General features: G+C 45.5%; 2 long non-coding RNA genes across 5 annotated transcripts in view; one reads left to right on the plus strand and one right to left on the minus strand.

The window, feature by feature from the left end:
* Positions 1–792: 792 nt before the first annotated feature.
* Positions 793–14,809, minus strand: LOC149127169 (uncharacterized). Of its 2 annotated transcripts, XR_016232819.1 has the most exons (3): positions 14,672–14,809; positions 1,564–1,692; positions 793–1,039 (listed from the first exon to the last, which is right to left on the minus strand). It is a non-coding gene; the product is annotated as an uncharacterized LOC149127169 (long non-coding RNA). The 2 variants fall into 2 exon arrangements; XR_016232818.1 differs by having other exon boundaries at positions 793–1,692.
* A 215-nt stretch (positions 14,810–15,024) lies between these two features.
* LOC149127170 (uncharacterized) overlaps positions 15,025–15,178 on the plus strand; it is a 38,740-nt gene continuing 38,586 nt past the window's right edge. For all 3 annotated transcript variants that reach the window (XR_016232820.1, XR_016232822.1, XR_016232821.1), the window contains exon 1: positions 15,025–15,165. This is a non-coding gene — a long non-coding RNA (uncharacterized LOC149127170). The remainder of the gene's footprint in view (positions 15,166–15,178) is intronic.

A 15,178-nucleotide genomic window follows, 5' to 3' on the forward strand; every position in this document is an offset into this window, starting at 1 on the left:
ATCCAGGTTTCCCACATGGGTACAGAAGCCCAAGTATTTGGGCCATCTTCTACTGATTTCCCAGGTACATTAGTAGGGAGCTGGATTAGAAGTCGAACAGCCAGGACTTGAACCTGTGTTCATCTGGGATCCTGGCATTGCAGGTGGTAGCTTAACCTGCTGTGTTACAATGCTGGCTTATATTTTAAATTAAAAAAGTGCCTGTGTGAATGAGTTTTGCTGAAAACACAGTGCTTTGTCAAACTTTTTCTTAAATCTTTGTCAAACCAATATTAAAAATTTATATACTAGTAAAATTTTGCTGATTTTGTGACTATTTTAAAATTTATATGGGTGAAGTTGAACACCTTTTTCTTTGATTATTTTTTTCTAGCCCTTGCCTATTTTCTTGTCCGGTTATGGTCTTTCAACTTTTTATTTGTTGAGCTGTTTATTTAGTGGAGCATTAGCCTTTGACTGTAATGTAAATTAAAATATGCTATCTCAAAAATACTAAATAAAATATTAAATATGAAAGAAAATAAGGAAATCTTGCAGTTTCTCAAAAATATTCCTTTTTCTTGAAAAGTACAAGTGAAGTTCTATCCTGTGCAACAAGCCCTCCCTGACCAAGATGCCTATTCCCACCTCACAAATACAATGAACTTGACATGATAACCCAGATGGAACGAGCCATTTATTCTAGCACACTCCTTCTGACCCGCACCAGTCACAGCCTGGTGCCTGTGTTACCAGAGAAATTGCAGGGTTCTTGTCTTCGCGCAAGAAAGAATTCAGGCATGAGACAGAGAGTAGTGGGAGGTAAAATAGCAAGGTTTAGTAGGGAAGGGAAATCCGTAAGGATGGATGGGCACCCCTCCAGTCAGAGCCTGAGAGACTTGGGGTGGGGGGAAGGAGCGAGGTTACATGATTGAGTAGAGAGATTACACCTGACCAGGCCAGGCGGGCAGCTCAGCAGAGAGGCAGAGGGCTGAGTGTGCAGTCCGGTTGAGGCCGGGGATTTTTAAGGAGATGGGTCTCTGTCTTCATACATTTCCTCCTGAAATGAAGGATTTTATGGCTGTAAATACTAAGAAGCTCCTATCTGAGTTTTTCCTTGAAGGTATCAGACAGGAGGAAACCTAGCTGGTGCCATCCTGGGTTCAGAGGAAGGGTGAGCAGGACCCCCTAGAGAATGGGGATCCGGAGCAGGGTGTTTGAAATGCAGATACTGGGCTGCATCTGGGAGATTGTGGAAGATTTGTCAGGCAGAAGGGGCAGGGATCTCCGCCTGGCAGGTTATCAGGTAGAAGGGGGCAGGGCAGGATGTGAACACTGGGCTGTCCCTGAAGCATTATCGGGATAACTTTGAGATGTAGATGCATATGCTGGACGTAGAAGTCTTCTCCGGAGGCCTTTGTCACATACACATAAGCTCATACCTAACTTCCTGCCTAACATTCCCCCCTCAAGAGGTATACCCAAAATTCTTCTTTGGGATTATGGATGGAGTTCCATTTTCTGTAACTTCTTCGAAGCTGGCATGTGGGCGTCGAGGGGGATTTGGGTATTTCCTCTTGCTACCTGTCTTACGGTGTGTGACAGTGGCCTCGGAAAGATTGTGCTGCTTGGTCCAGAGGGCTGCTCAGGTCGTCCAGTGGAATGGGCTGGAAGCCTTGTCTGACGACCATTTGGAGTTTGACAGCTTTTATTCTGTTAGAGACAAAACAAACAAGGGCATTAAAAACACACGGTGCAAAGCGAAGTAGCAAGATTACAGACGTTATTGGGCCAAGGAGAGGAAATAGCCAGGATTTCCATGACCAGATGTCAGGCCAGAAATCCCAGCCCTGCTTGGCCTGGTCCTGGAGCTGTTTGGCTTTGTCCAGGAAAAGTACAAATTTGGGTTTGTACCTGTCCAGTCTGATTGACCCAGAGACAACATTCTTCCTGGAACATGGCACAGACACCTCCTGGAGCAGCAGTTAGCATGTCCAATATTTCTTTCTTTCATAGCCTTTTGTGACTTCCGCACACCCTCTTCAACTTACTTGAAACATTCCATCATTTCCATTCCAGTCTAGAGTAAACTAGCCATCAGGATAAAGTCATTCTTACAAACCATGTCCTTTCCTTATTAAAAAAAAAAAAAAAAAACTCTTTCCTTCTAACCTTCATTACCAAGAACACTCTTTTCTTTCTAACCTTCCTTACCAAGCACACATTTTTATACTTGTGGTGTTTTCCATAGAGTCTGGTTGGCTCTTTCTACCTTACTGGGAGACTGAGGTCTCCATGCAGAGTGAAGGTGCCAGGTTATTCCTAGGGCCTTACAAATCCCTTGTGTAACCTGGGAGATGAGGGAAGACCCATTGTTGCTTTGTAAAGATTTTGCAAGACCAAAGCGTGGGATAACTTCCTTTAGGAGAGTTTTGGTCACTTCCTGAGCTCTTTTAGTTCTGGTTGGGAAGGCTTCTACCCATCCAGTAAAGGTGCCTATAAGTACAAGCAGGTAGGTACCTATAGCATTGACAGAGGCTGTGTAAAATCTGTTTGCCAGCCTTCCTTGGGGTAAGTTCCCTTTTGCTGTATAGACCCCTGGGAGTTATTTTCTCTTGTCCTTGCCTAGTTCTAGAGCTCTAGTTAAGTGATCAGTTTTGCTAACTGAGCAAAAGTTCCTGGGGGCAGAGCACACTTCAATAACGTGCCATGCCGTAACTGATGTATACCCTGAGAAGCAGGTCCCGTCTGACAAAGCTGCTTCCATCTATGAACCAAATTTCATCTGTGTTAGTCAGGGAGCTGTCTTTTAGGTTCCTTTTGCTGGCATAGATCAAGTCTATAGTCTCAGTACAGGAGTGGAGGGGACCACCTTCCCCCTGGGTTAGAGTAGAGCAATGCCTTATTTTTACCTGAGGGTTTTCTAGGAGGAGGACTTGATATTTTAGTATTCTACTATCTGTGAGCCAGTGAGAGCCCTTTTGCTCTAATAGAGAATTTATTTGATGTGGGGTCTAACGGGCGATATTTTGCCCCAATGTAATGCTAGATACCTCCTCTGTCAGCAAGGCAGCTGCCACTATCATCCTTAGGCAGTGAGACCATCCTTGTGCAACCATGTCTAAGGTTTTAGAAAAGTAGCCCACAGGTTGCTTAACAGGTCCCAGTTCCTGAGTTAACCCTCCTAAGGTGACTCCCTGCCTCCCAGTGATGTGCAGCTGGGAGGGTCTCCCTGGATTTGGCAGTCCTAGCACAGGGCTTTAGTCATAGCATCCTTTAGCTGAGCAAAGGCTGTGGTTTGCTCTTTCCCCCAAAGGAGGGGGCTCTGCTTTAGCTGCCTGTCGAGATCCTGATTTAGGAGCTATGCCGTTTTCCTGTATCTAGGAACCTGATAGAGAAAAGTGGGACTGCCTGAAGTTTGCAGAAGTAGGAATTTGCTGAATGGCCCATATCCTCTCTGGGGCAGGTTTTCTCTCCCCAGAGGTAAGGATAAGGGTTAAATAATTAACACTCTAATGGACTAGCAATGCTTTGTTTTCCTCTGGATACCTAGTAGTAGCTAGTTTTGCTAGGAAGTTAAGCCAATGTACAAGACGAGAGTCTCAGGCTGGGAAAAGAGACAGACTAACAAATTATTTACATTTAACCATCTACATTATGGACTATTGTGCACCCCCCTCAAGAGATAGGCCCTTTAAGTCCTCAGTGAGGACCTGTCCAAATAGGTGCAGGACTATTTGAGTTAGCTGTTACTAAAAGCCCTGTTTTTAGGAACTGGCAGGGAGGGCTTTCTAAGCTTAATGCTATTGGATAGACTTTTAAGGCCTGGCTGTGTGTGTGAGGCCCAGACCTATCCATGGGGTGCTGGAAGAGAATTGCAAGAGATGCAAATCTCCTTTAAGGGAGGCACCCTGTTGACTTGCATTACATGGCTGGACTAGGAGGAGAGCTGAATAGGAGGCTGATAGAAATAGGCAACTTACGTTTCATTGACCCTAGACCATTCCCTCAATAGCAGTGGCTGGAGCTGGAAGCTGGGCAGAGGCTGGGCAGAGCCAAAGGCTTTTTTAACTTGGTGCCACAAGGTCTGTGGTTCTGAACCAGGAGTCCTTCAACCCCCAGGGCAGTTCCGTGTCCAGTGGCCTTGCTCTTGGCAGAGCTGACAGAAGGCGGTTTCTGTCACAACAGCTGCTTGCCCAATGTCCTGACTCCTTATATCAGCAACAGGTGCCATTTGGGGTGCACTGGCCTTGCTGGGTCTCCTTGACGGCAGATCACCGTGTAAAGCAGCCATTGATTGGCCTGTTGCCTATCCTTTGCTGCTAGCTTGCTCCTCGTTCTCCTGGTCTCTAATAAAGTAGACCAAGGAGGCAGCCTCTATGATGTCAGTCAAGGGGGTGCTGCTCCTCCGCACGCGGAGGAGCCGCACCGGACCGGGCGCTTGTTGTTCCCTTTTTTTACAAGTCCTTTCTATAGCAAAGTAAGAATAAGTAAACAGCAAACTCCCAAAGCAAGAATGAGTAGAGAGAAATGAGAAAGAACGAAGTAACGAACTTCCCCGCGAACTCTCCAACGCACTCTCCAACCAACCCACACACCCATGCCGTCTCTCTCCTCCTATATAGTCCTCCTCCGCCAATCCCAACTCGGCTGCCCACACGCCGAGCATGCCGCTCTCCTCCAATCAGGAGCAGCTCCTGCAGCTTGTCAAGTTGGTGAGAGGCAGCTGGGTAGAAGCTGTTTACTCCTCTCCCAGCGCCATATTGTGGGAGAGCAGATGCATAGAATAAGTCTTAATTCCAGTAACAGTCTAGTCCGAGTTGCTCCCCACAGATCCCCCTTTCTTTTTATTTTTTGGCGTTGATACGCGCCTGTGTAAAGTTCAGTGTGATCTTCATGCTATTGACTGTCTTGTTTGTCGTGCTACTTCAGAGTTCGTTGAAAAATGTCCCATATTCCAAAGATCCCAGGGATTGGTTATTCATTGTTTTCTTCCTCAAATGGAGTTTTCTTCTTCTAGATCTTCTGCTGGCAGGTTTATCAACCGAATTCTTCTCTCAGGGGTCCATATTGGTTGTGCCGCACCCTGTGGAAAAAAACAAACGGCGCCTCGTACTCTTCTGAGTAAGGGGAACGGGCCTTTCCATTGGTTGTCCTGTAAATCCTTCCACATTACCCACTGTATTGATTCCTTATCAGCTGATTGAGCATGCATTTCTGCAGGTGTTTTACCGTTCTTTTTCTTGTTCAAAAAATTAATTGTATAAAGAGCTAGGGCCAAGACATCCTTGTTGGATGTGGCCATTTCCCCTATTCCCCCTTTTTGTTTAATTATTAAATTTTTTAAATATAAGTGAGCGCGTTCTACCACAGCTTGCCCCTGTGGATTGTATGGAATACCGGTAATATGGGAGATTCCGAATTCTTTCAAAAATGCAGCAAAACGATTTGATGTATACGCTGGGCCGTTATCCGTTTTGATCACATGAGGAACTCCCCAGGCTGCAAAAGCCTGCAAGCAGTGTTGGATTACTTGTTGTACTCCTTCTTTATTCATGGCTGTGGCCATAATTACACCTGAGTATGTATCTACAGTGACGTGAACACAGCTTTGTCGCCCAAAAGAGGGGATATGTGTAACGTCCATCTGCCAGATATGTCCTGGTTTAAGGCCACGGGGATTGGCTCCCGCAGGAATCTTTGGAACTATGGTAACAACGCACTTTTCACAGGATCTAATAATATCTTCTGCTTGCTTGCGGGGAATATTAAATTTAAAACTTAAAGTGTGGGTATTAACATGCCATTTAGAGTGATATTCTTTAGCTTGTTCCAAAGCGGTGCATGCAAGCAAGAATCTTGAATAATGATCTGCCATCATGTTTCCTCGAGTAAGTGGGCCAGGTAAATTAGAATGAGCTCTTATGTGGCCTATGTAGATAGCATGCTCTCTTTGATTTAATAACCCCTGAATTTCACTTAGATAAGAATAGACTGAGGAGGATTTAAGAATAAGGCACTGTGTAGCGAACATCTGAACTGCATTCACCACATATGCACTATCAGACAAAATATTCATGGGTGCACTCTCTCTGCGTAATACTGTTGCGATAATAGCTAATTCTGCATGTTGTGGAGAAGGGGATGCTGTTAAAACAAAATATCGTTGATTGTTAAATATAGCTGCTCCTGTTCCGCCTTTAGCTCCATCCGTAAATACGGTAACTGCCCCTTGAATTGGATCCCTTCACACCTTCTGCACCCGTTTTATTGAAACCTGTGTGCAGAAGTTAACAAATGGATGGCGAGGGTAGTGATTGTCAATCTCTATTTGTAGAATGAGAACTATGTATGCCCATTGCCAGCATTCCCTTGTAAAGGCTTCTACTGCCTCTTGAGCAAAGGGAACTACGCATCGCTTTGGAGTCTTCCCCGCCATTTCTGTCGCCTTTTTTATTGCTGTTAATATTAAATCAGCCACCGCAATGCCTTGGGTGTATAGTACACGTGGTGCATGTGAATGTGGGTATACAAACAACAAGGGTCCTCCTTGCCAAATGACTGCGAAGGGATACAGCTGTTCCATAAAAATTAATATTTCTAGGGCTTGTTGTGGATCACATCTTTCCATCTGCATTGCTTTAATTTGTTTTTCAATTTTCTGTAACGCCAAGCGGGCTTCTATTGTCAATCTACGAGGGGAATCAAGCTGGGCATCTCCTTCTAAAATATTGAATAATGGCATCATATCTTCGGTAGTTAATTTACAATAGGGCCTCAACCAATTTAAATTGCCACATAATTTTTGGAAGTCATTAAGGGTCTGTAACCCATCTATTGCAATTTCAAATTCTAATGGGGTTACCTTTTCAGAAGTTACTTTAAGTCCTAAGTACTGTACTACTTCCCCTTTTTGTATCTTCTCTGGCGCTACTTGTAACCCAACTTTTTCCAAATATAATAGCAGCAGCTTATATGCTTCCATTAGGTGACTTTCACTTTCAGCCGTTATTAACAAGTCATCCATGTAGTGTAAAATTTGTACTTTTGGGCACTGTTGTCGAACTGGCTCTACTGCCTGGTCAACATATAGCTGGCATATGGCAGGACTGTTAGTCATTCCTTGGGGAAGTACCTTCCATTCATATCTTTTGTCGGGACCTTGATGATTAATGGAAGGTACGGTGAAAGCAAACCTCTGAATGTCTTGTTCATGTAGAGGTATGCTAAAAAGGCAGTCCTTCAGATCGAGTACTATTAGTGGCCAATGCTTTGGGATCATAGTAGGAACTGGGAGTCCAGGTTGCAATGCCCCCATGGGTTGCATCTGCTGATTAACAGCCCGTAAATCATGCAACAACCGGTATTTCCCTGATTTTTTCTTTATCACGAATATTGGCGTATTCCAGGGGGAGGTTGATGGTTGCAAATGGCCTGCCTCTAATTGTTGTGATACTATATCATTTACCGCAGCCAACTTTTCCTGGGTAAGGGGCCACTGTGGTATCCACTTTGGCTTGTTGTCCAGCCATGACAATGGCAGCGGCTGCATCTCAGTGGCCCCCACGAAAAACCCGTGTCCTGTCTTTTAAAATCGCCTTTGGGCTGGGCTAGGTCCCTTCTGCCTTCTCTGGAGCCTAATCCTCTCTCCTGATATCCCTTTTTATACATAATACGCCATCCTGTAGAACTCTCCAATTGGTCCTCATTTGTTAACGTCAGTCCCAATTGTTCTAAAATGTCTCTTCCCCATAATGTGATGGGGAGTGCACTAACACAAGGTTGCACATTTCCCTTGTTCCCTTCTTGATCGTGCCAACGAAGCACCTGAGCACTCCTTGATGGTGTCATGGCTGCACCTAGGCCTACTAAAGTATTATCTCCTGGCTGAAGGGGCCATGACTTCGGCCAATCATTTTCCGAAATTATACTTACATCCGCACCTGTGTCTAGCAGGCCCTGAATCGACTTTCCTCTAATGGTTAAGGTCCACAGAGGTCGATCTGCTAGAGATAGGGACAAGGCTGCAAATTTCTCCCCTTGGGGTCCATGAACATCCTGCGCTCCAATCATGATCAGTATTTGAGCCACAGGTTCTTCTGGCTTGATTTGAATAATACCCTTTGTAGATTGTATTAGCACTTTTAACTTATCAAAAGGTAATTGAATGACTCCGGTGATGACCATTAGGCCTCTCAAAGCATTTGTTTCTTTTCCTACGATTATTCCAAGTCCGTTATGCTCCGCTGAAATTGTTTCTGCCCTCACCTCTATGGCTTGTGGCCCCATTTGAGGTGTTAGTACCGAATATTCGGTGGCTCGTAACTCTGCGCGGTAAATATTTGGTTTTGGGACCGTGGCACCCACCGATTGTTTTGGCCCCGGGGTGCAGGGGCCCACATTCCGTTTTTTTGCTGTTGTCCATATACACCTGATCTTCTTATGGGGCCCGGCTCATTTGGCATCCTCAGGGGATTGCCTGCGCTGTTTATTTTAAAGTAACATTCACTGACCCAATGATTCCCTCTTCTACAGCGTGGGCAAAGGCCTGGTCTTCTCGAGTTCTCTATGCCCTGCCGATCTTGGGCTGGAAATTTGGCCCTACATTCCCTCATTAGATGCCCTTCTCGACCACATCTAAAGCATATTCGTCCCCTCATGTTCTGTCTAAATTGTCGGGTTACTGCTACTGCAGCATGTGATCCAGAAGCTACATCATCCATGACATCCCTACAGATTTTCAAAAAGGTAGGGATGTCTTTATGCTGCCATGGTCTAAGAGCTTCCCGACATGTTTTATTGGCCTGTTCATACGCCAGTCTTTTGACTAAGGGCATTGCTTCTTCCACGGTTTCGAAAATGTTTCCTGCTGCTTCCATTAATCTGTTCACGAAGTCAGCGTAAGGTTCGGTAGGGCCCTGTACTATCTTAGTTAGGCTGTGTCTTACTTCTCCTTTTCTGGGTATCACCTTCCAGGCTCTTCTTGCTATCTCTCTCACTTGTAAGAGGACAGCTGTTGGTAATCGGGCCTGCTCATCGGGATTGGCAAATCGCCCTTCTCCATTTAACATTTCCTCATCCCATGCTTGATTCCCTGTTTGATAGTTCTGCTTTGAATATTCTCGCGCAAATTCTTTATAAGCAGCTAACCATAAGAGGAAGTCACCCCCGCCTAACACCGCCTTTACTAAGTTTCTCCAATCCTCAGGTATTAGGCCTTGCTGCCCAATGTTATCAAGGATTGCCTGAGTGTAACTTGCATGGGGCCCATACAATTGTACTGATTGCTGCAACTCTTTAAGTAATTTATGGTCAAGAGGCGTCCATCCCCTGTTTCCCTGTGGATCCTGAATTACAAGAAACACCTGGCCTGGTTCCTGGTACTGCTCCCAAGCAGGTTTTCTATAAACAGCTCCCCTTTGCTTGTTTTCAGTTCTTGGCCTTTCTAGCTCCTCCTGCATACCTACTCCCTCCATCACTCCTTCTTCCTCCCACTCTTCTTCAATCTCATGTGGAAAAAAGGGGCTTTCCTTTACAGGAGGAAACTTTGGTAGTACCAATGGGCGATACCGGGGTGGTGATTCATCCTTTATGGTTGAATTTGCCAGTCTTGTATGGCCAGGATATATTCTTGGCATCTCTCTCGGGGGCGAGGTTCCCTCCTCAGCTTCCTTCTCCCCCCCATAAGCTTCCTGGCTCTCTAAATCCTTCTTTGATTTTCTTCTCACTTGTTCGTTACAATAGTTGCTCGCCTGGCTGCCCTGCCATAATTCTTCCTGCAGTTCACTCCCCTCATTAAGCAACAACTCGATCCCTTCCGTGGGGTTCTGAAGCACCTGATCAACGAGTTGCCACAGCTTCAGCACTTCTATCGATTCCCCAGCCTCGCGCAATTTCCGTCCCACCTGCCTCCACTGCTGTAGAAACCAGGGGGACGTCTCTACGACTGCTCTTACGAATGCATGAATTTTCCTCCCCCCTCGTTTCCCTTGCTTAGAGGAAAAGCTGCGAGGAGGTGGGGAGTAGGAAGAGAGAGAGAGAGAAACCATATTTAGCCCATGGATGATCTTTAGGGAGAAACAGAGGATGGTGCCCAGCAGGAGGAAGAGGTAGCCAGTGGGCAAAGAGTAGCCAAAGAACTCCATTGTCTGTACCGTCTGTGACATGTTGGAGCAGTGGGCGTAATGGAAGACTGAGTCTCCCAGACGTTCCTAGTTAATACCTCCTTCCTAGCTTCTAATTTTCTTCCCCCGCGGCTTTTTTCCTAGGTTCTAACTAGCTTTTCACCGGCACTCTCCGTCCGGCCTTCCCCTAGGCTCTTTGCTAGTCTCTCCGGTAATTTCCCACTTCTTCCCGGTTTTTCCCTCCTAGGTTTCCTATCCGAGTCACGGCACCATTATGTCGCTCCCCCTCTTCGTGGAGGAACGACACTAAGCCCTGCCTAGGCTTCATATCCGAGTCACGGCACCATTATGTCGCTCCCCCTCTTCGTGGAGGAACGACACTAGACCCTGCACTGTTCTTTTGTCTGCTCGGCCCTCCCCGGGTTTGCTGCTGGTTCTTCCCGGGTTGGCTACTATCCCTTCCACCTCCGTGGAAGGGCAGTTCCCCCTGGCCACATTCCCCACTTCCACAGGGGAGCGGCACACCACCGGCCGGCTCTCTCGGGGGCTGCACAGGTGTTCCCTCAGATGTTCCCCTTAGATGTTCCTGGTGCATGTCGTCTCTCTCCTCCTTTATAGTCCTCCTCCGCCAATCCTAACTCGGCTGCCCACACGCCGAGTACGCTGCTCTCCTCCAATCAGGAGTAGGTCCTACAGTTTATTGGTTGAACTGGAGGCAGCTGCGTAGAAGCTGTTTTCTTCTCTCCCAGCGCCATATTGTGGGAGAGCAGATGCATAGAATAAGTCTTAATTCCAGTAACTTAGTCTAGTCCGGATTGCTCCCCACAAGGGGGTGCTCAACCCAACCCTGATTTTTAGAGATTTTTTTAATATTAGGGTGAGCTAGAAAAACTATGGTCATGGGCAAATTCTGACACTTAGTATTTTCTTGCGAGTTAAGACCGTGCCCATGAGAACTATGACCTTTTAGGTAAGATTAACTGTGGTGACCTGCTTGCATACTTTGAGGTCATCAGTGCAATTTCCTATCTATCCCTCAGTTTGGTTAAAAGGGGAGTTCTGCCCATTTACCGCGTACACCGAAAAAATCAATTTAGCTGTCACATTTTAACCTCTTATTCTGGCTATGCTGTTTGGTCCTCTATACTGTGGCCAGGCATTATTACAGAAAAGGTCAGTCATCCCTTGCATAAGGTCTGGAGATCAAACTGTACATCACAGTGGAGAGTCCTGCAGAACAGTAGTAACTTCCCTTCTGGAAGAGAAAAGAGGAGAAGTGAGGCAGCGAGTTGGGTCTCTAGCCTGACTTCCTGGGCTTTCAGATTTAACTGGTGGTTTAACCAGCGCTTACTGCGTAGCCTGACTTAGAGCAGACATTGTGGCAGAGGTCTCTGCCATCCTTTGGCTTCCGGATATTTACCGTGTAGCCAGTGGGTTATGGGCCTGGGTTTCTGGGTTTAACTAGTATTACCGTGTAACCCATAAGTTTAGGTTTTGGGGCTTCCGGGCTTTCACCGTGTAGCCTGTGGACACTAGAGCTTTCTTGGGCTCCTGGAACCCAGTTCTCTAGCATCTGGCACATAACCATCTCCCGTTGTCTCTAAGTCTCTTTTGGAACACTTTCTCCCTTTTGGCTAGACCTCCCGTTTGATCCACGTTTTAACTAGCAATACATTTGAACTAGCAATGCCTGGTTATTCAGAGTTAGCTGGACGGAGACTATGTCAGTCCCTCTTTAAAGGATCTGGCTTCTGAGCCAGAGACTGGAGCAGCTAGAAAGAAACATGTTTATAACTGAAGTTTAGCATCATTTCACATCTTGGCACCACTTTTAATCTAAACAGCCCGATTGGTTATTATCTCTGCAAGATGAGAGATATATCTTTTGACATCTCCAGGGGCCCTCTGGAGATACCAAAAGTCCAGAGAATTTAGAACTTTGATTTTCAGAAAGTCTGTTACAGGTGCCAAGAGAACTTAGAGTATCTGGTCAAAATAGAATTCCTTAACATCCTGAAATGATAGCCATTAATTTAGGGTGATTTTAACACTTTTAGACCAGATCTAATAACAGAAACAGTAGAGTACACAATAGATTACTTTGGCAGAACATGAATTCTATGTCTCTTGTTGTCGAGTAAGCCAGAAATAAAAACCTTGAACATTAGAGTTAGCACACAAAATCATCACATAACTCAGAATTATTTAACAGAGTCAAAAAGAGCTTACAGGACCTAACTTTAGAAATGGCAGAGTAACCGATGAAGCAGACACTGTTAAAAAGAGACGTTACAGTTTTTGCAAAAACAGATTGCAAGATTTATGATTGAGACCATTTACTAACATTAGTATACATTTTTTAAAAACCCCATTGTTATAACAGAAGATCAGACTTCAACTTTAGGTCAGTATAATTTTGGCATTAGCACTCAACTTAAAGAAAACTCTGTAAACAATTTTAAAATTGTAAACCTTTTAAAACTTTTCATGACTTGCTCACACCTTCTGAAACTTTACACCCGTAGTTACTTTTACATAGTCCTGAATTGTCATGTATGGACAACCTATGAGAATACATGCTAACAAACTCAAATAGTCGCTCTTACCGAATTTGAGATGTTAAAAGTATACATAATACTTTTTCCCAAGTTTTACTTAGCACCGATGCCTAGATAACTTAAAACAGTTATTAATGAATACCACACCATTATCTGAATTAAAAGTCAAAATTACATTTCCCATGCTTTTAAGTAACATAAGGATAACACCTGAGCAGCAACAGGGACACTAGTGCATGTTTACAACTTTGAAAAGATCTTCATCATTAAGAGAAACAAGTTTAAAGCATATCAAAGACATGTAAAACTGAGCAAGTGAGCCACCAAGCAAAACCGAAGGGCGTTTGCATTAACTCAATTCTCTGAACCAATCTGTATTGGCTTACTTTAGTTAACAAAATAAAGGCTTGTATACACAGAATTTACTCTCATTTTCATAAGACCACTCCAGCTGGAAAGCAAAAACATGAATACAGCATAGGTCTGACACCATTTACAACATTTTAATACACTTCACATAATCTGAATTGACTCAAGCAGCTGTTACTTTAACAAATTTAGAGTCTCATCCTTTGAGAGTTCCAGGGATCCTACTGGAAGCCCAAAGTTGGAAGACTCAGTATAGAATTTAAGCTGTCAGAGAGTCAAAACTATTTAGCGAAAATTAGTACATTTTTGATCAGTTGGGTAATCACTCAAACATTAAAAACAGACAAATGACGTAGTCTCAGTACTCCAAATAGAAAAACACGAAACCTTCAAGACACATGAAAACTCTTATCAGCTAAGTCAGGGACAGCAGCACAGAAAAGAGCTGATCAACACATATGAGCCCATTGCTTAGGTTTCCATTAACTGCAAAGAGAAAAACCTATCAGGTTGGAAAGAGTTAATGGATTACGGTTCTCCCTCCCTTAGGTAAGGCCAGCAGTAGTATTGAATTGGAAATTCCTCCTGGAGAGGAAAAAAAAGCAGCCGGGGGGTGTGGGGGGGTGCACTCTCCCTAGAGATACCTGGCTTTGCCTGTCTGGGTGCGGCAGGCCACATGGGCTGGAATAGAGTGCAGAGAAAGGCTATGGTCCCCCATTTACAGGGAAGACTGCGCTTGCCGGGACCTAGCAGGACTGGCCATGGGGTTGGGTAGGTGCGCCGTTTCACCAAGAGTGCTGGGAACCTCCTATAATTCAACCAAAGCTAGATCAATCAGGACTACTGCAAACACTCAGTCAATTAAAACAGATAGTTAACTTTAGCTCCTTTCCATTCAGTCCTCAGGCAATCAAAGCTTAGCAACAGTAATAGTTCACAAAAACTTTAAGACGCACTAGAGCTACCATAAGCTGCAAAGACCGAAAACTTTCTACCAGGTTGGAAATGGTTAACGGTAACAGCTTTTTCCTTTAGGTGGAGAGACCTGTGGAATTTCCCTCTCCCTTTCTCCAGGCCAGCAGTTTAGGAATGCAGATGAGAAGAGCAAAAGAGTGGGGGAGGGAGCACCGGGAGGAGGAGGAAGGCGGAAAGCCACAGAGGACAAGAAGTGAGCAACTGCCCTCACCTTCCCCTACGAATCTCAGCTGGAGGAGAGCATAGGGAAAGGCCCTGATGTCTGGGGCTGAGTGGGGTTCGAAATCTCCTATTGCTCAAGATTGCCCTCTACCTAGTTGTCTGAGTTTACCTGGAGGGCCAATATTAGCCTCGACCGAAGCTAAGCCCTGCTCGCGTAGTAGCAGTAGGCAGCATGACCAGGTGTCACTCCAACAGAGAAACCTGGTCCTCAGGTCGCAGTCCAGGCACCGGGAAGCCAAAGCGAGCTCAGGGGGTCTCCAGGCTCTCAGCCAACTGCCCTTCCTAATTTCCCTCCCATTCCTTACAATCCCTCTGGAGTTTTGGCCATAGCTAAGCCATGGTGGGGGTGGGGGTGGATTGCGCATTCTCAGAGAGCTGTGGGGTGCCGGACACTCAACGGTCACTTCCACAGATCCGGTCCCACTTGAGGGAAGGAATACTGACCTCCAATGTCTTCTCAAAGTCACTTCGTGGTAACCAAAAATGTTACCGGAGAAATTGCAGGGTTCTTGTCTTTGTGCAAGAAAGAATTCAGGCGTGAGACAGAGAGTAGTGGGAGGTAAAATAGCAAGGTTTAGTAGGGAAGGGACATCCGTAAGGATGGATGGGCACCCCTCCAGACAGAGCCTGAGAGACTGGGGGGTCGGGGAGGGGGGGGAGGAGCGAGGTTACATGATTGAGTAGAGAGATTACACCTGACCAGGCCAGGTGGGCGGCTCAGCAGAGAGGCAGAGGGCTGAGCGCGCAGTCCAGTTGAGGCCAGGGATTTTTAAGGAGATGGGTCTCTGTCTTCACACATTTCCTCCTGAAACGAAGGATTTTATGGCTGTAAATACTAAGAAGCTCCTATCTGAGTTTTTCCTAAAGGAAAAACGCACCAGAGCTACCATAAGCTGCAAAGACGGAAAACTTTCTACCAGGTTGGAAATGGTTAACAGGTAACAGCTTTTT

This window comes from Oryctolagus cuniculus, chromosome 4, assembly GCF_051225735.1.
Source record: "Oryctolagus cuniculus isolate XC-2025 breed Fujian yellow rabbit chromosome 4, ASM5122573v1, whole genome shotgun sequence".
NCBI lineage: Eukaryota > Metazoa > Chordata > Mammalia > Lagomorpha > Leporidae > Oryctolagus > Oryctolagus cuniculus.